At 45.2% G+C, this 23,065-nt stretch overlaps 1 pseudogene across 1 annotated transcript; it reads left to right on the top strand.

Annotated features, from left to right (window-relative positions):
* Window positions 1-2,204: 2,204 nt before the first annotated feature.
* LOC147904719 (protein ROOT INITIATION DEFECTIVE 3-like) lies at window positions 2,205-22,054 on the top strand (annotated as a pseudogene). The gene is made up of 7 exons (XR_015542978.1): window positions 2,205-2,246; window positions 2,350-2,462; window positions 2,559-2,688; window positions 11,579-11,779; window positions 11,881-12,022; window positions 12,184-12,443; window positions 21,929-22,054. The product of XR_015542978.1 is annotated as a protein ROOT INITIATION DEFECTIVE 3-like (transcript).
* The last annotated feature ends 1,011 nt before the right edge of the window (window positions 22,055-23,065 follow it).

The raw sequence follows: 23,065 nt of genomic DNA on the forward strand, positions 1-23,065 counted from the left end.
AGCAACGGGATCTACATCTACACAAATAGTTTCCGCACCAATAGCAAATCCTGCCATTGCTCGACGAGCTCAGCCAGAATAATGGGATAAGAAAGACAAGTACCCTATCACTTGATCAAACAGAATGTGCAAGATGTCATGCTAGGACAACTCAACACAGTTAAGACATCAAAAGAAGCATGGGATATGTTTGCAACTCTCTACGAGTCCAAGAACACATCCAAGATTCTCACCCTAAGAAACCAGATCAACCAGAGTTTCCGCAATAGCAGTGATACGGTCATGCTTATGTACTCCACATAAAAGACTACAATAATCAACTTGCTTCAGCAGGAGAGACTGAGCCCCATAGAAATGGTTCAAGTCATCCTGAATGGACTAGGAGAGGGATACGAGAATCTAGTCTAGAGTATTGCCATCCAATGGCAAATTCCAACACTGGAAGAACTTCAGTCAGTTCTACTTGGTGAAGAACTTAGAACTCAAGCTATTCAAGCTCGTAAAGGTCATTCTAATGATTAGGCATTCACAGCTTCAAACAAAAGCAGAGACAGAGGCAAAGGCAGAGGTAGATCATATAAGAAAAGTGGTCATCATCAGTAACAAAATCAAAGTTAGCATCAATATCAACATTAGCATCATCCTCAGCAACATCAAAATCAGCAAAGAAGAAATCATTCCAACTGGGGAAGATTCCAAGGACGAGGGAATGCATACACCAATGTGTCAAACATTTAGTGCAACTATTGTCACAAGTTTGGACATTGTGAAAGAGTTTGCCATAAGAAGCAGTACGACAAGGCGGTCAATCTAGCAGTAATCGAGGGAATTCTCAAGGCAGAGGAAATCATCATGGTGGACATTCTAGTCACAGTCATTTTGCAAATGAACATGGAAATATGTTTCTTGCAAGCAAGGAATTGCATTAAACTGATACAGTGTACCTAGACAGTGTACCTAGACACTGATTTCAATCCCAAAGAGGATTATAGCTATCAAGTCGACCAATGGAACAGGATCCTGGGTACATTGACAGCGGTGCATCATCTCACATGACAAATCATCAGGAATGGTTCACAGAGATGAAACCATTAGAAGGACAGAAAAATGTCATCTATACAGTAGACAATACACCAAATCTAGTTCAAGGGACAGGCGTTATCCCTATGAACAATTTCACTAGTAGGAAAGGATTAGTGAAAGATGTGCTCTATGTTCCAAAGCTGAACAAGAACCTTTTGTCAGTAAGTTAAATGACGGAACACAATTACAAAGTCATCTTTGACAGTGATGAATGCACTATCAGATATAAATCCAAAAGATGTCAACTAGTAGCAAAAGGTGTCAAGGAAGGACGCTTATGTAGAATGCTAGCTACAGTACCAGATAAACATGCCATGTCAGCTCAATCAAAACAGATCCCACTATCTGCAAAATGGAACAAGAGATATGGTCGTCAACTTCAAGTACTTGTTAGATCTCAGGAATCAGAATATGGCAATTGGGATTCTGAACCTATAGTTTCTTGGAAAAGTTTGCAAAGCATGCTACTTTAGCAAACAAAAGTGAACCAACTTTGTCAGAAGTACCTCTTGTGCACGAGGTATTCTTGATTTGATCCATACAGATGCATAGGGTTATGCCCAGACCCGGAGCATCAATGGTTCACTTTACTACTTGACTTTCATCAACGACTACAGTAGATATTGTTGGGTCTACTTTCTGAAAGACAAATCTGAAGTGTTTTCTAGATTTCAAGAATTCAAAGCCATGGTAGAAAACAACATAGGTAGAAAGATCAAGGTCATGAGATCAGATAGAGGAGGTGAATACATGTCTTCAGCATTCATGAACTTTTGCAGAAGTCACGGCATACGAAGACAATTCACATGTGCAGATACTGCTCAGCAGAATGCAAGAGCTGAAAGGAAGAATGGGACTTTAGCAGACATTGCTAGAGCAATGCTTAGTGAAAAGCATCTTCCAAATCAGTATTGGGCAGAAGCAATAGCCGCTGCAAACTATTTGCTTAATCGGCTTCCTACTGAAGCGATACAATACAGTGACATTGTAGTCTTGAGTTTGCAAAAGTATCCTTGGTGAGGTTTAGATGGATCGGTTTTGTCTCAGAGCAGATTCAAGCTGATAGGTGCTACCCTGTTGAATTGATTGTACCACTTGCTTGCACGTACAATGGTGTTTACATGGCTGGGGGCGGCTTGTCCGAGAAAATCTATCTTTGGGAGGTGCATGTTCCTTAAATCCGATGTTTAATATTTTGTTCTTATCATGGTCACGTAGTCTTCCCTTGGCTATACAATTAACTTTCCCCCATGGCTGAATTCTAAGGTTTCGAGTTGGAACCTACTGGCAACCTGGGTTGCACATCACAAAGGATTTAGCTATCTGGTTTTAATCTCGGGTGCAGATGATGGCATTGTTGTTGTCTGGCCTCTTGTATGGTAATTTTTCCTCATTTGATATCTTAGTCATTTTGGGCTAAATTTATAGAGTCTACGTCTTAAGAGAGAAGTTTTTACTTTTGTGCGCATATGCAGAATTTTGGACACAACAAAGAAGTTTCTGTATAGGTGGTGTGGCCATGGGGTCTATGTGACAACAATCATCTCTGGTGCAGGTGGTGCAAATGCCATAGTAGTGTCTTCGTCACTCAATTGGATGTGCAAGGTAAAGCTGGAACCTACCAAGTTATTATTCATTCCAACAAACAAAAAACAATTTAGAACTTATAAGGTAGGCTGGGACTTGTTGTGAGTCACCTTGCAACAATGGCGCATTGCATGCCACTGCTCAGTGGGAAATGTCCTCCTTCAATGATGGACCATTGTTGTTAATCATGTTTTTGATTCTACATGGCAATGCATGAGAGGCTAACATAAGGAGGGGCAAAAGTTGCAGTCCTTGTCTAAGAAAGTGGTTGCTCTCATGTTAATGAGAAACGATGTGTCAGCAAGTAGCTTGTGCTGGCTGGTATAGATCAATCTTCCACACAATGCCTGAAAGATTTGATACACTGAAAAGATGCTAATCACAAGGCTTCTCCTATATCACTAACACTTTTGATAGTGAGTCTATGGTAGTGCTCACTGCTTTCTACTGTTTGGAACAAGAAGGTAATAAGGATCAGAGTCCAATGTTCTGTTGTCAAGTGCACAAGGGTAACCTCAACATCTCTCTCTTGATGGCTCCAAAGAGGTCCTACCTTCTAAGTTAATGTTTATTCCTGGTCCTCCATACCCTTAAAATGTTCTCCTCTCGAGGTAGTCTCCTATTTGTAGTACAAACACTTTGCAAGAAATATGGGACATTAAAAAAGCCTTGCGGTCCAATGAGGAGCAGCATTGCTGGGGTATTCAAGAAGTTTTCCATTTCTTAAGGCACCTATTGTTTTAGCTTCTAACATTCTAACGTAGAATGAGTTACTTACTCTTCCCTTTTGTCTCAATCCTCCCGTTGCTACAAAGTAGGATAGAGAACAAACATCGCTTTTTGTATTCTAGTTCTAAACTCATTGCACTCTTCCTTTTGTAGCAAAATGACCCGTGAATGTTACTAGTTCTCTCTCTCTAAGGAATTGTTTAAAGAATGATTGTTTTTTAGAGTTTTATGATCAAGGCTTGAAATGCACTTAGACTAAACCTTATAGCATGTCGTAAGATACAGGTGCTTGAGAAAAATGACTTTTTGAAGGGGGGTGGGGGATTTAAAAACTAGTATTATATATAAGCAAAAATTAAGTATAGTAGCAAAAACAAAAAGTGCAGCCTCCTGGAGCAGGGAGACAGAATCAAAATGGTATGAACATCTCAGCCCACGAGGACTCAGTAGACCTGCTAGAATAATGAGCTCTTTCTACCAATGTAGCCAAAAGTTCTACACAGACTCCTTCGAAAGCTCTTCAAAGAAAGAGCCTGCATCATGGGTCTTTTGAGAAATAGGATTATTTCAATGTTCCAGATGTTTAGTGCTGGAACCAGTTGCCAAAACTTCAAGAGAGTATTCAACTTCCCTTTATCACCAAAGAGGGCTTGCTTCAAGGTATGATGAAAACTAACAGATGCAATCGAACCATCTACACACACTTCTTCAAACTCCACGGACTACCACACATTCCCAAAATGAGACCCCTTTTTTGCTCTTACAAAGGAAACATAAAGGAGAAACTTCAGAATTGCAATTCGAAGTCCGATCCTGCACGAAAATTCTCCCAAAATAATCTTCCAAAGCTGTGCTATAAAGGGGGGATGTTGGCAAACTCCATTCACCCCAAAACAAGTTGACTTTACAACCCACAACATTGTAACTAGTCTCTTGTAGGTAATGCATGAAAATCCAAACCAACAAAAAATAATGCTTGAAAGAGTGACATGAATGTTAATAAATAAATCATGTTTTTGAAAGTTTTACAGCATAATGCTTTGTGTTCTACTTCTTTGGGCTTTTATGGGACACGTTGTAAAGTAGTGGCATACAATTCAAAGCCTTAAAAGAAGGTGTGGCTTTCCAAACATGCATTATTCTAAGTTTCCAAACTGACTCAGTGTGAGATGTGGCATGAGAAAACTAATGCTTTTGAGAAATAGATGCAACCCATGGGTTAAATGGATCTTTTAATTTTCTTAAAGAAACTCTGAGCCAATCGACTTTAAAGAATTATAATATATGCAAGCAAGGGAGGCTTTTGGTTAGCTAAGTATTAGCGTGAGGTAGTGGACTCAAGATAATGAGGACATAAGGCCAGAAGTCTGTCAAGGTTTCCTGTAGCATCCAGCTCAATGGATCTTGGTGATTTGGTTATATAAGCAAGACATGGCGTCACTAGCGAGGGTAATGTTTGTTGAGCTTGGACATGAGCCCTCAGCAATTTCCAATGACTAGGTGTGTCTTTTTGTAGTGGAATGCCAATGCCTACGTGGTAGCTATGCCCTTGCTGAGACCTTGATAGAAATGAAAGTGTGTCTCACATATTCCATTTCAACACGCAAATGAGTGTACTACTACTACTATGGAATTTTATAGAAAGGGGGGAAGTGAAGAGTGCAAAATTGGCAGTCCTGTGAAAAGCGAAAAGTAATTCCCAGATTAGTCTGGAAATTCTGCCAAATGGGAAGGAAACCAAATCTCATTGTGAATTGCAAATGGGCAGTGAGTGCCGACGGGGACTACCAACAAACACTAAGCTTTGGGGCAACATGGGATATATTTGGATGATCTAGCTAACGGTGGATGGAGGGGCCAACTCTTGTGTGCACGGGGCTAGAGTGTGCTCCAAGCTGATTGGATCACATGAAAGTTCCATAATCCTTCATTTTGGAAGAGAGAAGGAAAAAATTAGCTGTAGGGTTGAGTTTTATGGGAGGATGGTCAGATTCGAATGACAAGCCATCTTTAGCGTACCCCAAAATCAGCCATGCTATATTATATAAAGCTCTTCTTCACCTTCTCACCAGGAGAATTGCAGTGCGGCCTATCTATCACTGTAAAACAGGTGCCCTTCTCTTAACTCTTCATCCTCTGCTTTCTTCATTTCCCCACTGCTTTTTTGCAATGTGGCTTTTCAGAGGGCATATTTGTTAGAAATGACCCAACAGAGGGTATAGACAGCGGAGAGCTTCGTGCTGATATAAGTTTCGTTCAAATCGAACCATCGAGCAAAAAGTTATGAGAAAAAGCTCTTTGTTCTTCCAGCTGATTCATTCCCCTGCTGAAAATGGTTTCTAAGCCCTGCCAAAAAAGTTGAGTTGCCATGCTGAGAGTGCTTGTAATATAAATAAATAGCTGAAATGTATATTGTTTTCCTAGCTCCAATAGCTATAAAGTCGAATTGAGAAATTTGCATGCAGTGAATTTTTGTCCTCACAAGCTCACTTGTATAAAACTGAAATGGCAAGGTGCCTACAAATAAAAGTTTAATGTTTAATGGTTTCAAGTCATTATAATTCCTTGTCGAAGCATGCCCCCAATAGTTCAACTCGCATTCTAAAGGTTTAAACGAACTTCTCTTTGTGAAACATAGTGCACAGACATTTGATGTCACTTAGAACTTGAAATTAGATGCTTGAAACACATTACTAATTTCTAAATCAGAAAATTAACAACACAGCATTGTAGATTCAAGCATGAATGGTCACATTTTAGAATTGAAAAAGATACATGGAATGATTCATGTCCATGCTGCACCTGTACGGGCTAAAGGCTAAAGGCAAATGTATGGGCTGAAGGTTGATTTTAGCATACGGGCAATGTACAGGTGGTGATTCGAGACGTACGGGAGGCAAAAATGCAACACGATACCAGATTTGTCAAAATCGGGGCAAATTGGATTTTTTTAAACATTGGGGGTTGTTTTAGGGTGCCAAAATGTGCATTTCAGCATGTTTCGGGCTATCCCGGAACTAGGAACTTTGAGGAAGAGCAAAGCACTCCTCAGTTGCCTTCTTGTAAGTTCAAAATATTAAGATTTATGACATATCCTCGAAAGAGGAGCAAGCATGGATAAGGAAGAGCAACCATTACTTCCACTCTCCTTGTAATGCGGATGTACAAAAAGGCAAAGAAGAAGTCAAACAACATAGAACTTTGGAAGCCAAGGGTAGGAAGGTGATGGATCAAACTCTATAAGAGGCAACAATGGAGCTATGACATTGACCTCTAGTCTGCTTTGACTCTTGGGTGGAATCTAGGATTTCTAGATTGTCGAAGTTTCATTCCAACATCATGTTCATCTTCCGCATAACACTAACACAAAATAATGTTGTAAAAGTATAGGATTGAAAACCCTAATAGTAGCCCTAACCCTAAATGGATATGTATATATTTATTCTTTTCAATGTTATATAGTGTAGTATTATTCATTTGAGGTCTGTGCCCTCTCCTCATCTCCACTCTTCTTCTCTCCCTCTCCATATTTGTTCATGGTATCAAAGCTACCTTGCCTTCTGTTCAGGCATTTCAATCCTTATGAGAGAGTGAAAGCTTGAGATTGAGTGATTCTGTTCAGTAGCATTCTTTCATTCCATTGAGAGATTTCTATCTATTCCATTCATTCATATCTTCTTATGAGATATTTGAGAGAGAGTTAGTCCTTCTCCTATCCTATTCTATGAGTGAGTCCTAAACAATCCATGAGAGACTCTTCTACTCATCGAATTCAATCATTCCCTATTCTATTATTCAGAGAAAATCGCTTAATCTAGAAAACTAAAGGAAGATAGGAGATGCAATAAAAAACATATTACAAAGACTCAGTCAACAATGTACTAGATGGACATCAAGTAGAACTACATCGACCTAAGCTATGAATGCTCCTACAGCCTGCACAAACAAGAGGTAGCCAACAATAAGAAACTATAAGACTTGCACTTCAAAGCATCTCAATGAATCATGAAAGGAAAAGGAGACGGACACGACTACAAATGCAGAACTTGATGCATAGACAAGCTGCTAGTAGCTATACCAAGAATTAATGTAACTACAGAAAGGCATAAGGATGACTGAGCTAAAAGCCAACAACAGTGATGTGTAGAAGACCCGTGATGTAGCATCAAGCACGAAAGATGTTTTTTTGGCATTTTCATCCTTAAAAAGCCTTCTAGGCTATTCTTGGCATCTTTTTCCATATTAAGCCTTGTAATAACAGATTAGATTGCATTGTAATCTCTATCTTCACTAGCAAAGTAGATGTTAGTTGAAATAGCTAGCATTGTCATAGAAACTAGCAAAGTAGATGTTAGTCTCTATCTTCACTAGCAAAGTAGATGTTAGTTGAAATAGCTAGCATTGTCATAGAAACTAGCAAAGTAGATGTTAGTTGAAACAGCTAGCATTGCTAAAACGGGATAAGATGGAAAAATTACATGGTGCGCCTTTAGCCTTGAGATGACTCAAGGTGATATTGGCATTTTTTACTTTTGCACAAAGGGGCTTATGGTCCAAAACGCATCACTAAAAGCTATAATTGAAGAGGAGTGTGAAATCATGATGCTTCTCTTGATGTGGCAAAATCATACTCTAATTTGGTCACAACTTTGAAAAATGTACACAATCGTACACATGAGGGTGTTATCTCTTGTCTTCTCGATGAGAAGAAGAAGTAAGTCCACTAGAGCATCTACATCGAGCACATCAACTATTATGAAGCATTGTTCTTACTACAAAAAGAAACCGCTTTAAGAAGCACCCTATGCATAAAAGGACAGATGGCCACTTGAGTAGAGAGTGCACCACTAAAAAGGAAGAAGGGACCTTAATCAATTATTTACCAAATACACTTTTCTAGTCCTTGTACCATGTCTCCTTATTATCCAAAACCTTGTAATAAGCCTATTGATAAAGGCTTCTTGCATTTTGTATATTACTTGATGTAGTGCAATACTCCTCTCTTAGTTCATATTGAGGGGGGTGTTAAGATTTGATAGTCAAGGTGATTAGAACATGTGGATATTGGATAGGACTTGGTAGCATATATAGTAAGGTGGTGCCTTGTGTGTAAGGTGTGGAGCACAAGGGGCCTCCTTATTTTGTAAGATTGATAGTCAATACTATACATGATGTGTTGGAGTATCTCGTTGTTATGGTTCTCCTCCATTGCTTCCTCCTACCACATTGCATGAATGTTGCTTATCCAACTCCTCATCTCTTCTCTCCTTCTCGTTTTCTACAAATAGTTAAAAGATAGATCTTTTAATGATGCATGTTGCCCAATGCCAAATCGATAGTATTGTACACATGATCGCTAGAGTCAACATTTTGACTTGCAAATAGTATTTCAAAGAGTCAAGTGGCAATCAAGGGGCTAGTATTTTCAAGGTACAAGGATTGCTCTAGAAAATGGGTGCATTAGATCAATGTGGGAGTTGTGTGCTTCATGCTAGAGTTAGATCAATGTTAGAGGTATGCTGTAAAGCAATGTCAGAGTTATGTTCAACCTATTTTCCTTTATAAATTTATATGTGATCTTGAAGAGCATGCAAAATCATTTCAAAGCATGTAAAAGGAATTAGGAGATAGAGTACTTTTCTCAAAATAATATTTACTTCAAAGCATGTCCACAAAATAAATTAAGATAAGCATACAAGGGGGATTCACTCTTCATTAAAGGGGGATGTCACCTGCGTGCATGAACTTAAAGAAAACCCCCTATTTAAGATCCACTTAGGATGATAAAACACCCCTATTTAAGCTTATAAGATACCACCAAAATTCCATTATGTCCCCCCCTTTCCTTAAATCTACATTCTCTCTCAAGCATTTAGATTACATAATAAGCAAATTTAGGTTACTTTCCCTATGACTATTTAAAACCATACACAAAATCAAACTTGTTTGGACTAGTTACCCAAGGTAACCTATATTATGTCCCCCCTTCTTAAATATGACATGGTCCCCCTAGCTTAAATTCAATATTGGGGAAAAAAAAAGGGCCCCCACCCCTAATGTATAAGCTTATGCCTCATTTCAAAAAAACCCCCTATTGTACACTCAGGTGATATCATAAGTTTCCCCTTGTGAATCCCCCGGGTAAGCATAATGTCTAGAGCAAAAAAAAGTGATAGAAAAAAGTTCACCAAATTGCATAAAATAAACATCAATTTCTATACTCTCAAGGAGCAATTGAGCTAGAGCCCAGAGCCCATGCCTATTGTCGCAACTTGCTTATGAGATTGGTCCTATGTCTTGGCTATTTAGATTAGTAAATTGAGTGAAATTGAATGGCTCAAATGCCTCGTCCATATCTATTTCTCCAAACAAAATTCTATAACATGTGTAGCCTTTAGAGCCATTTTTCAATGATTTGGATATATAGAATGAATAAAGGTCCTCAAGTCAAGCAAAAACTATGTAAGACTCTTATACTTGATGAGATAAAGCTTAAGGTATGAATTATTTGGATATATAGAATGAATAAAGGCCCTCAAGTCAAGCAAAAGCTATGTATGGTAGTCTAAGCATTGGAATCTAGTTGCCCCTTCAATTCAATCTTTTAAAGTTATTTTTATCCCTTTTATGACTCTCTACCTCTCTTTGGTTTTTCGGTCTCTCTTCATCCCTCTTGCCCCCTCTCTCTTTGCCTTTCCCCTCTTATGAAGCACACGAGTCTATAGAAGATTTTGTAAATTTTTACGGCAATTACGATGACTTTGAATTAAAAAGTCTCACGGCCAGTCCGTGCTGCGCTCTGTGGACTGATGGCGGCTGTAAATTTTCCAAATTGGCTATGGTTTCTATCTTTCCTTCACATCTTCTAGTTTGATCCATCCCCTCCAGCACACTGGCTTGCCCCAAAGAAGCTCTCCTCTGTTGCCGATGCTGGATTAGCTTGTTGGGACCTCGCCACCGGACACCATCTCCCCCGTCGCTTGAATTGTGCCTGCCCTCGCAATGGATTGGTCTGTTTGGGACATCATTCTTTGGCAGCCTCGCAAATACAACGGAATGGCATGGTTGGCAGTGGCGAGATTTTCTTTTGGGCATTGGATAAGGTAATTGGCACTCTTTTAAGCTCGGCTAGATGGAGAAAGAGTGACACTTTGATGGAAATGAGCCTTTGTGAATCAAGCGATCGCCGTCATATATTTCCTATACATGAACTCCAAGTGAGCAATGTACTAGGCACGTCCACACGTTGTAATCTTCGTTGCACTCATTTCAATACAGTGACGTTGTAGTCTTGAGTTTGGAAAAGTATCCCAGGTGAGGCTTCGACGGCGGATCGGTTTTGTCTCAGAGCAGATTCAAGCTGATAGGTGCTACCCTGTTGAATCGATTATACCACTTGCTTGGACGTACAATGGTGCTTAGATGGCTGGGGGCGGCTTGTCCGAGAAAATCTATCTTTGGGAGGTGCATGTTCCTTAAATCTGAGGTTTAATATTTTGTTGTTATCATGGTACACGTAGTCTTCCCCTGGCTATACAATTAACTTTCCCCCATGGTTGAATTCTAAGGTTTCAATCGAGCTGGAACCTAATGGCGACCTGGGTTGCACATCACAAAGGAGTCAGCTGTCTGGTTTTCTCTGATGATGATTCGCTTTTAATCTCGGGTGTAGATGATGGCATTGAGAAAAAAATTAGCTTCAGGGTTGAGTTTTATGGGAGGATGGTCAGATTCAAATGACAAGCCATCTTTAGCGTACCCCAAAATCAGCCATGCTATATTATATTTAGCTCTTCTTCACCTTCTCACCAGGAGAGTTGCGATGCAGCCTACCTGTCATTGTAAAACAGGCACCCTTCTCCTAACTCTTGATCCTCTGCTTTCTTCATTTCCCCACTGCTTTTTTGCAACGTGGCTTTTCAGAGGGGATATTATGATGTATTTCCCTTCTCGTTGCAAATAACCATGGTGATCCAGCTGTCCTTTCACTCTGTTATATGCTTAGTGGTTGTATCAGCTCTAATATGATTTGCAGGTTTGTTTGGCTACTCAGGATCAGATAATTGATCACTTTCCTGCTCCATGTATGCATTTACCTTTTCTTCCATAATGCTTTACACAGTAGGAGTGTGATATGGTCCAGATTGGTAGACCTATGAATTGTGACATTTGATGCAAGGTTTGGGGACTAGGTCCTGGGAAGCTCTTGCAGTCGATTCAATTGCAGTCAGCAATCAATTCCCTTGTTTTACATCCCAATGAGCAGTCATTGTATGTTGGGACAACGGATGGGAAAATATTTGTTCGAGCTATGAATCAATGGCCATTATGTGTATCTAACATTGATATTAGTGGTCTTTTCCCCGAATTTCTCACTCAAGTGAAGCTGGCATGAGCACTACATCGTATTTTCCTGCATGCTTCTAGCTATTAGGCGTGTAGGTTTAAACAGGTTCTTCATTATAAAATATAAACACTTGTTGTGGCGTTCCAAACAGGTCCCGAGTTACAGCTTTAGCTATCAATTTTGATGGAAGGTGTGTAGCATCTGGTTCAAAAGATGGTTGTGTATGCGTGTGGGATACTGTTACTGGAAATGTTGTCAGGGAACTGTACACTAGAGGTAGGCCAGAAACATTCTTCTTCAAAGTTAGCTAGATTAGGGTTTCTGTTTGAGGCTTGTGTAAGTGGGTCTCATTGCCAGTTGACAGAAGCAAGAAGGATCACAGTTTCATGGGTTTTTTGAAGGATTGTTTTTTGATGCATGGATGATGCAGGGCCTAGGGCCCAGAACTAAACCTTTGGTCATACCTGAGGCACATATATTTGGACAATGCAAAGATTATGAACATAGTTTTTGCAGAGTTAGAACATTGTCTAGTCCATTTTCTGATTCAATCAGGAGCTCAAATCAATCCTGGGACTTATATTCTCATCGAGACCCCCTTGTGCTATTGCCTGCATCTGTTCCAAACAATGGAGAAGCCAGGCAAGGACATTTGTACAGTGGAAGTTCTTTGGAGAATCAGCTTTTTGAAATGAAGGTTGGACAATTTCTCTTTTTTTTTTTGGATACTGGAAAGATTTTCATCTCCGGTGATGCATTTGGGTAGCCATTTTATGCTAAACAAGTTATGGAGAGGATTTTCTTTGCTTGATCTAATACGTCTAGTAGCAATGTCCTTGTGAAGCTGAGCTGAAGTTGATATAAGAGAGAGATCTAGATGAATGTAGAGCAATCATTGCAATTGCTTAAGAGCTTGCATTCGTGAGTCAAATATAGAATTGTACATATGGTTGATGAAAACAGATTTTCAGGATGATACAGATTAGGGGCTTGCTCTTGTCAGGGTTTGGACTTCTTTTGGTTCATAAACATGATATGAGGTTGACTTTTACTCTTTACATTGGATTGTTTAGATATGGCTCAATAGTGAGACTCGCCTTTGTTGGCTTTCCCACTTGATGTACTTTCTTGATTTTATTCCATTTCCATTATGGGGTTGATTTGGTTTTATTAGCTGTTTATGTGCTTCTGTCCTTTTATTCTTTTATGAGATGTGAAAAGGCATGCATTCCACAAGATTTGAAAGAGAAGTAAATGAACGAGTGATGTTGAATCGCCAGTCTTTTCATGTGATTGGAGAAGTGCCAGGGCCTATCTCCTTCAAGAAGGAAAGGTTCAATATATTCTTTCATAAGTGCGAACCTTCATCATGATGGGGCTGTCCCTCATCTTTGGAGCTGGCAGAGGCCTTGTTCAAATGGTTTTTGTTTGTGTAGGTGTGTAAATTTATGAGCCTGTGTGAGATCATAATTTTAAAGCACGGTCTATAATCACCCTTGGGCACCGAGGGAAAGATCTTGTTGTCTACATTGAGACACACTCGAGCTAGAAGAAAGGACTACACACAGTGCATGCTATGCACACATAAGCCAGAGATTTGCGAACAAACCTATACAGACATGGGTCTATGTGGATTTACTCATCTCTAGATACATGTCACTATCACAGGCATGAATGAGCATGCTTGATATTTGTGGATTCAATTCAGGAGACCCTTAGCTGAGATGTATTTTTTTTTTGCCGAAAAAACAGTGCTGGTTATATTACTTCGAAAACAAGATACATGAGGTCAGCTTTGCAACTGACGGGACTGCGTTCACAAATCGGACGCAGCCCAAAAGGGAAACAAAAAAGTAAAGCTCTCTCTCACGGAGGGATCAGGCGAGTGTGAATGAACAGCCAGAGAGGTGGTGAATAGCGCCACTGAAGGCCCTGCGAAGTATGCTCGAAGAAGAGGCCCTGTGTGTCCCAATCACGGAGGAAACGTCTCCGCTTCTCCCTTTCAGCCCAACCTGTATCTGGTCCCACTGGCCTTTGAGGGTGTGTATAATCTCACTCCAGATGTCAGTCATGACCTGGGCAGTCGCGAAAGGGAGGTGCCACCGAGGATCTGCGCGCAGCGCAAGGTCCAGATGTGCCATCATGTGATGCTGCTAATAATATCCCAGACTGGCTGCCTCTCCTGAGAACTTGTGTCAGCCTCTGCCAGGTGCGGCGGAATGCTCTCGAGCGGCCCCCACGTCCCCTGTGTGATAAGGAACGTGGGGTCCTGCGGACATGCCTCGAACAAGTGATGGAAGCCAGGTGCGGTGCTGCACCAGCAGAACGCGCCCCAAGTGATCATACCTAACTCCAGTGCTGCGTGAGTAAGGATCCCGAAGGTCCACCTCCACACTTCCTGGGTGCGAGTGCAGCTCCATAGGCAGTGTTTTGGTGACTCCTCGTCCTCATGACAAATCTGGCAGCGTCCATCGTGACCCACCTGTCGCAACCAGCTCCCCACTGGAAGACCTTTGTGGGCGAGAAGCCAAAGGAAGTAGGAGATCTTCCGCGGTCGCCAGCTCTCCCACAAGGCCTTCCAGAAGGCCGCAAAAATAACCTGGAGATACCCTGAGCATACCAACTGGGCCGCTGGGTGGGCAGGCGGCTCTGCATCCTCCCGAGAACTATCCTGCTCAATGTCGTGCTGTAGGCGACCTGTCACAGTCTCTGGCCATCTCCACTCTCCTGGGTCCCAATCAAGCTCTGACAAGGCCCGCCCCTCCCAGAGCCAAAGTCGCCATAACTGCAGCTGATCCTGCGCTATACTGGGATCGGTCCGCCAAACCTTTCCCACGAGGCCTATGACCCAAACCCTCTGCCATGGGAGTAGTGGGTCGATGAGCACATCCTCTCTCCTGAGACGGCCGTCCCCCGTAACCGCAAAAAAGGAAACCGAAGTGTCGTCCATCCGACCTGCAACCACCATTGGGATGCCACGGGGGGTGAACGGTCCCAACCAACGGTCATCACCAGGCATGAGGGTCTGAATCTCGGGTGGAACCAACCAACCGGTTGGAATCGCTCCGTCTATCTCCATGCGTCTCACCTGAGCTCCACGGGCACCTCCAGCTGCGATTGCTAGAGCAGCGGTATCCAAGTGTCTGTACGTGTCCCTCTAAACTCGAAGGGACCGGGTTGGCCCCCGCATCCAGCCATCCCACCTGATGTGTGATCTCTCCCCCAGCTGAAGGCCCTCAGCATCTCTGACCTGGTCATTCCAGATGAGCGGCTGGCGATCGATCTCCTCCTCTGACAGTTAGGAGGGGACTAAATGAGACTGACCTCCAAACCATGAGAAGGCTACAAGAGTGGGGAGCGGGACTGAGTGAGCGGGGCAGAAGTGAACATCCACCTGAGGAATGTAGCCACTCTCCACCTCGGCACGGGACACAAGAACTGACCCCCTGCTGAAGTAACATCTTCCACGTTTGCCCTCTGGGGGTCAAACCGCGGATAACTAACTTGCCCAGTAGGGCCTGACTCTGAAGCTCAGGATCGATGACCCCCAGGCCACCCTCAGCCTGCGGAAGAATGATTGTCTGCCAGGCAACCGTGGCTCTGGTATCTGAGAGACCGTCCCCCCCAGACCACAGGAAGTTCCGGACCAACCTCCTAAGCTGTGCCACGCTGGATCTCGAGAAACACCAACAAGAAGCCACATACCATGCCGTGGCTAGGAGAACCTGGTTGACTACAAGAGCACGACCTGCGAGAGAGCTTAGCAGTGCTCCAGAAAGCCAGCTTCCGTCGAATGGAATCTAGCACCGGGAGAAACTGCTGAGCTGGCATGATATCCAGGCCGACCTGAAAGCCGAGATATCTAGCTGTCTGTCCCCGCGGGATCCACCTGAAACCCAAAAACCTCCCCCACTGTGAGCACGCCCTGGGATTTGTGAGAAAACCAACTGATTTGTTCCAGTTGATTTTCGCACCGGCTGTCGAGTAGAAGACCTCTAGGGCCAGCCTCACCCTCTCCAGCATCATCTCATCATCCTGAACATACAGTGCTGTGTCATCTACATACTCTGAATCCAGGAGCTCCATGTCCTCCCTAAAGGGAAGTCGAACACCCCGGATCCCGGTCGACCTCGCCCGAAGGTAGTATGTCATGGCCTCGGCAAAGAAGAGAAACAGGTAAGGAGCAAGGGGGCAACCCTGACGCACTGATCTCTCCAAACGAAATCGCTCTCCCATCCTGCCGCCAATGATGACCCTGCTGGAAGCCGTCCTGTATAATGCTGAAATACCCTGTATCCATCCTGCTGGGAACCCTAGTCGCTCCAGAGTACCCTCCAGGAAGGACCAGTCCACTCGATCGTAGGCCTTCTCTAAGTCGAGAAGTAGGATGGCTAAATGTGACCCATTGTGCTGAGCCCACTCCGCCGCCTCTGAGAAAGTGAAGACATTATGCAGGATACTGTGATCCTGGACAAAGCCTGTCTGAGTGTCATGAATGAGGTCAGGAAGTAGAGGCCGAACTCTGGCGCTGATCATCTTGGCAAGGATTTTGTAAGCAGTGGAGAGGAGAGTGATCGGGCGCCACTGACGGATCTCCTGTCGATCTCCTTCCTTCGGGATGAGGCAAATCAGTCCCGAGGAGAGGCTCTCTGGCATATATCCGTTGCTGAAAATCCTCTGGAGGGCTGCTAGGAGGGGCTGATGGATCTGATCCCAGAAGGAGGTGAAGAAAGCGCGAGATAGCCCATACTCGCCAGGGCATTTCTGCCCATCGATGGCCATCAAGGCCTCCAACATCTCGTCAGTAGTGAACGGTGCGAACAGCGTTGCCTGCATGTTGGGCTGAACCAGGGCTGGAATATGCCTCCACACCTCCTCGCGGGAACGTCGAGTGCAAGGGGCAAGCTGCTCCTGCTGGAAAAGGGTCCTGTAGAAGTCGGTAGCCAACCCCAAGACCTCACCCGGATCAGTAACGATGTGCCCCTCCGCTGTCCTCAGACTCCGTAGCTGATCACCTGCTGCTCTCTGGCCATGCGTCCTGAAGAACTCCCTGCACATCCGGTCGCCCTTCCGAGCCCAGAATGAGAGGGAGGCATGATAGGAAAACTCTGAACGGCGCTGGAGAGTCTCCTCAAGAAGGGCTCTGGCTCGAAGGGCCTGGATCCGAAGCTCCTCCGAGCCCGGGGCTGCCTACTGGAGTCGCTGAATGGAAGCGAGGTCTCTACGAAGAGCTCTCTCTCTGCCCCACCACTCCTGTCGAACCTGAAGGGCTGCGAGCTGGCAAATCTGGCTAGACTCCTGCAAATCCTGCGCCACCGAATCAACTAGATCCATGCACTCGCCCCAATCTCTGTCCCAAAGGCTACCGATACTACTGCGCACGTCCTCCCTCAAGAAGATGGAGTCAGGGATCTGGCACGAACGGGGAGGAAGGGACTGAGCTGTCGAATCTAATGATAAGAGCACAGGCACATGGTCGGAAAGTGTCGTCCCTGGCACTATACCCACCTGACCGCCTCTGCTGATGGACCAATCACTGACATAAAATCTATCCAGTCTCTCCAGGAGTCTGCCTCCTTCCCTGCGGAAGCCCCACGAGAAGTCCAAGCTCCCGTGCCAACGGCGGAAGGACGGGTCTCTCCAGCTGTCCCTACCTCCTGTCGCGAAGATAAAGGAGTCCCAAGCGGACTGCTCTGCCTGAGCCATACCTGTAAACTCTGGTCCTCTGCCCTGCTGGTCCTCCAAGGTCTCCAGATTGTTGAAGTCACCTCCAACAATCCAAGAATCCATGTCTGGGAGAATCCCTGTAAGTGTCCTCCAGAAGGTGGCTCTGCATCGGAGGTCTGTGGGAGCATAGATGTTGAGGATCCCTATTTTGGAACCCTCCAACTCTAGGCCTACCCAAAGGGCACGGCCTGAAATCAATGTACCATGACCAAAAACTCCTTGGGCTAACTGCTCGCACACGGAAGTACAGACACCGCCACTCCTCCCCTGTGCACCGATCGAGGGCTCCCAATAAGTGTGAGAGTGTCCAGGGAGAATCTTCCCGCAGCTATGGGAATGAGCCACAGAAAGCTTGTGCTCCTGGAGCAGAAGTATATCCAAGCGACCAATCACTGCTGGCTGAAGTTCCTGTCTCAAGATGAGCTTCCTAGGACCACGGGTGCCAGAAGAATGAAACTCGTTCACATTCCAGGAGACAAGGTGTAGGCTCATAGGCTGCGAACAACTGTCTGCTCGCAGCAGATGTCGATGAAGAAGCTGACATGTCGGAATGGAGGCGCTGACGCTTATGAGAGGGTTTGGAGGGGGAGGCGGGATCGTCCTGCCCGTTCTTCAACACCTTTAGCAAAGGCGTAAGGCCTTTAGTACCATGAACAAATGCTTTCTTGAGCCAACTCGAGATCTCTGAAGTAGTCATCCCGTAGAAGGCTCGGAGTTTCTGAGGGGTCCAGGCTCTGACATCCTGGGGTAGGGGCCACGATAGAGGGGGCCTGAGGATCATAATCAATCTGAAGCGTTTGGCGGCGCAACGCCACCGCAGGCGCACGTCACCCTCGGACCATTGAGTCTCGAGAAGCTGTCCACCGGACGGGCCTATCCAGGAGCAAACCTAAGCATGCGTCTGCTCTCTGAGAGCCTCCTAGACTGAGTCGTCTGTCCAAGTCTCGGTGCCGTCGCTGAGGAATGTGAAAGCAAAGCTAGGGCCATCCCTCGGGGCCAAGGCTACGATCTTCCCATCTGCCCCTTTACGGAGCAAGAAGATACTGATGTTGAGACAAGCGGTTCCAAGGTCGGCCACATCCAAGTAGTCCCAGGGGCCAGATCTGTAGAAGTCGTGAGGAAGCTCTCTCTCCTGAAGTTGAGGCCCACCAGAGTCTGCAACTGAGGGGCTAGCAGACAGGGAAGACTGCTCTAGTGGTGGTGTAGATTCAGGGTGACCTGCTTGTGGGGGGGAAGGGGGAGGTGGCTGGGGGGTAGGCAACTCAGACTCCACGGAGGCGACTAGCGGGGGGGGTGGAGGAGGGGGAGTGGGGGTTTCCCGCGGCTGAGGAACCGTCGGTACAGCTGACACTACAGGAGAGCTGAGAGAGGGGGGGGGGGGGATGGGGCTTCACCTGGGGCTGGGGCGGAGAAGGAAGAGGAGACTGAAGAGGAAGAGGCGGGGGCTGATGCTGTGGGTCAGGAAGAGGGGGGTGCGCCTGGGGAAGGGGTTGGGACTGAGTGGAAGGGGGCTGGGGAGCAGAAGAGAGGGGGACCTGAGGCTGTGGAGGGCGGGCTACCGTCGAAGAAGCAGCTCTCCCAGGACCCTAGGGCGGCTGCCTGTCAGGTCTCTGAGGCGCTGCTGTAGGTTGGGTAACCTCTGCCTCCTTGCCTTTTTCGAAAATCTTCTTATTCTTTCCTCTTTTCCTTCTGACCTCAGTCCAACCACCAGCTATCTCTGGACCGGACTCCGACTGCCTCTGCTCCTCCTGACGTGGCTGTTCGGAGGGGGGGGAGGGGGTGGAGGGGGAGGGGGCGGGGGGGGGCCGAGAGAAACTGTGGAGAATCGTGGACAAATAGCAGCCAGGTGCCCAAAGCCGTGACACCTCAGGCACTGGCCTGGCTGTCCTGTGACTACCATGCTCTGGGTAATGCTGTCAGCATCTGTCACGATCTCAATCACTGCAGGGAGAGACACAGGGTCCGCCACAGCCACACGGACTCGAGGGGCTCCTGCCGTAGTAACCGCGTCGGCGAAAGTGTCATGCATAACCCAGCCAAAGTGGGAGCCCAGGTCCCTGACAATCGGTCGCAACTCAGCAGCAAGGCCTGAAAAAACTAGCGTCACTGGGTGGCGAGGTATGCGGAAACGAGCATCAAAATCCGCTGCACTAAATCCACGGTACCAAGGGACTATCATAATGATCTTTCCATCCACAGATGTGGGGGAACCAGCAATCAGGTTGCTCACCGCTTTCGCAGTAGAGAGTTTAAGCCAGAAGATGCCCCTTCCCATAAGGGCCACCTCCTCAATGTGGCTGTCCTCTAGCATGAGAGTGGACTGGAGCCAGTCCCTGATGGCTGATCTGGAGGGGGAATGTCCAGACTCTGCCATAGACAGAGGTAAGGGCAAAGTCATTGGCAACCTCCTGTACCCGAGATGATTGTTGCTCTGTCAAGATAACGCGGTAGGCATTTGGAGAGGGAGGGTCCGACTGGGCCTCCGGTTCCGGGCAGGGAGCCGCCATACCGCCAAGACAAACTGCGAGACCTCCTATGAAGAAGAGGCTGCCACCCAAAAAAGGGGGGGGGATAGACGAGGGGGATGGAGCCTGGGTGTGATGAAGAAGGGTGAGGCGAAACGGGACGAAGCGAGTCGGGTGGGGGAAGCGGAGGCGCAAGCGGGGGCGGAGGCAGAGGGCGAAGGCGGGAGTGGAGGCGGGGGGCGAAGGTGAGGGGGAGGGATGGCGGTGGAAGCGAGGGCGGGAGGCCGGGAGGCAGAGGGGGCGGGGGTGGAGAGCGGGGGTGGGGGCAGAGGATGGAGGGCGGGGGGGGGGGTGAAGAGGCGAGGGCGGGGGACGACTGAGGTGGGGCGGGGCGGGGCGGAAAGGCGGAGGGGGGTTGGAAGGGCGGGAGGGGCGAGGGGGCGCGACGGAAGGGCGGGAGGGGCGAGGGGCGGGCGGGTGGGGAACGAGGGGCGAGGGGGGGCGGCGGGTGGAGAGCGGAACGAGGGGGGGCAAGGGGCGAGGGGGGGCGGGAGGAGAACGAGGCAAGGGGGAGGGGCGTAGCGAGGGAGCGAGGGTAGGTGGGGAGCGAAGCGAGAGGCGGGGAGAGCGTAGTGAGGGGGAGAGGTGAGGCGGAGAGGCGAGGCAGGGGGGCGGAGGGCGCAGCGAGGGGGTGAGACGGGGGGTGGGAGGGGTGAGACGAAGGGCGGCGAGGGTTGAGGGCAGAGAGGCGAGGGGGTGAGGGCGGCCGAGGCGGGGGTGAGCAAGGGGAGGTAGAGGCTGCGGGAGGGAGGGAGAGAGCTCACAGGAGCGAAAATCCCCTTTCAGGAGCAGCTGAGGATGTATACCTTTAGCATGCCGCTCTTCCCCACATACATCCGATTACGCCAGGGAGGAGCCACAATGTAAGGCTATGTCTTGATATCCCCTTGCCTTCACCTCAGAGATCTATGATTTTACATGCATTCCCTTGTGCTAGGAACCGATCATTACTTTTGGAGTTGGCACTATCTCAACCCATCCAGGCCGCGTCCATAACTTTATCCTCTTGATGTCAAGCTTGTGTAGTGCAGTCCATCTTCAAGGAGATGGTTGGTATGGTGGGTAATATGGCTAAGTATAATAGTAAGGGGCCCAACCTGATTGGGTGCAGAAGCTTGGAGCATAGGTTTATTAGCGGAGGTGGAACAGCAGGAGGTAAAAGTAGCTCAATGCATTCACAGTAGCAGTTGCATAGGGTAAAGGTGAAAGCACAGGAGTTGTCAATGTGACTCTTTGGATAACAGAGACTAGAGGTTCTCCAGTTGGAAACTATGGTTGTGCATTGTGTGTACCATGTGGCAAGCCTTCTGCTGTGGAGTTGGCTATAGAAGTGACTCTTGCTTTTTTAACTATTTTGCCAATGTAGAAGAATGACCTTGTGAAGCACTTTATTTCTTTAAAATCAGTCATAGGTTTTACTTTTTTTCAAATTGTTTTTCAGTATAGATCTTCTCCCACAGGCTTAATCATGGTCTTGTGAGCACTTAGTTTTATCCAAAAAAGACACAGCAATATTCTTCTCACCCCAGTTTGATTTTCTCTCCTGTTAGTTTAATATATCTCTTTCTGCTCCCCAACAAATGAGAAAAAAGTTAAAAAAGAAGGAAAACACTGTTCTTTATATCCAGGAATTAAGGATGATTAATTCCACAAGGTTGTTTGTAAATTTTCGTTCTGCAATTTACCTCAATAGAGTTCTTTTTCCATTGCATAGCCATTCATTTTGAAACATTCCCTGCTTCAGGAGTGTCATTGCACTCGCATTGTAGTTTAGATGTGCTTGTATCTTATTTGTAAAAGGCAGCTATCAACATCCTTTCGCAGATATCATAGTAGAAACTGATTTCTTAGGTTTATTTTCCACATACAGAGTTCATGAAGCTTTAGGTATTGTTATAACTTTGGTAACATTTACAAATTTGGTTTGTAGCATGAGTCAACTCTTGCAGCATTACAAATGAAGATCAACATATTGGAGGGGAAAAAAGATCGTGTGTTGAAACTAGTGAGAGAGTACTCTCAACAAAATGAGATGCTAAGCTCTTTGTTCTTCTAGCTTATTCATTCCCCTACTGAAAATGATTCCTAAGCCCTACCAAACGAACTTCTCTTTGTGAAACATAGTGCATAGACATTTGATGTCACTTAGAACTTGAAATTGGATGCTTGAAACACATTACTAATTTCTAAATTAGAAAATTAATAACACATCATTGTAGATTCAAGCATCAATGAACACACTATTCAAAATTTTTGGACTTGTGTAAAGTCCAATTTGAGAAATGGACTAAAAAACAGTCCAAAAATTTTGAATATACTAGTAATGTTGTTTTTTAACTAGATTTGCCAACTCAAAACAAAAGATTTAATGATTTTGAACTAGATTTGCCAACTCAAAACAAAAGATTTAATAATTAAGTACTAAGAACATCAATGCATAACCAAATCTCTTACAAAGGGGTCTACATAAACATTTTCATAACTTCACAAAAATCAATGCATAACCAAATCTCTTACAAAGGGGTCTACATAAACATTTTCATAACTTCACAAAAATCTCTTGCAAAGTGGTCTACATAAACATCTTCATAACTTCTTGTGAATTGAGCAACTATCACCTAAGAACATCAATACATGACCAATAATAGATGACCAATTCTCTTACAAAGTGGTCTACATAAACATCTTCATAATCACGTAAGAACATCAATAGATGACCAATACATGACCAATTCTCTTGGAAAGGTGGTGTAAATAAACACCTTTATGTATAAGTGGTGTGCACACACCTTTATGACCATTTCTTTTAGAAAGGTGGTGTACATAAAGCCCTTAGAAAGGTAGTGTAGATAAATCCTTTTATGTGTAAGTAGTGTACATATACACCACACTTGGTATTAAAAAACACCGTTAAGTATAAAATGGCCCTCATAAACAATCTTTATACATAATAATGAGAGTAAAGAAATAAAAAAAGTAGTAAACTTTTCATTAGATATTAGCTTTACATAGAAGTTCAAAACTTGTGATTACAAAGCCGTTAGCCAACATGTTACTCAGTACCAAT

This window comes from Dipteris shenzhenensis, chromosome 2 (genome assembly GCF_047967505.1).
Source record: "Dipteris shenzhenensis isolate YYH24624 ecotype China chromosome 2, Dip_SZ_1.0, whole genome shotgun sequence".
In the NCBI taxonomy this organism is placed as follows: domain Eukaryota; kingdom Viridiplantae; phylum Streptophyta; class Polypodiopsida; order Gleicheniales; family Dipteridaceae; genus Dipteris; species Dipteris shenzhenensis.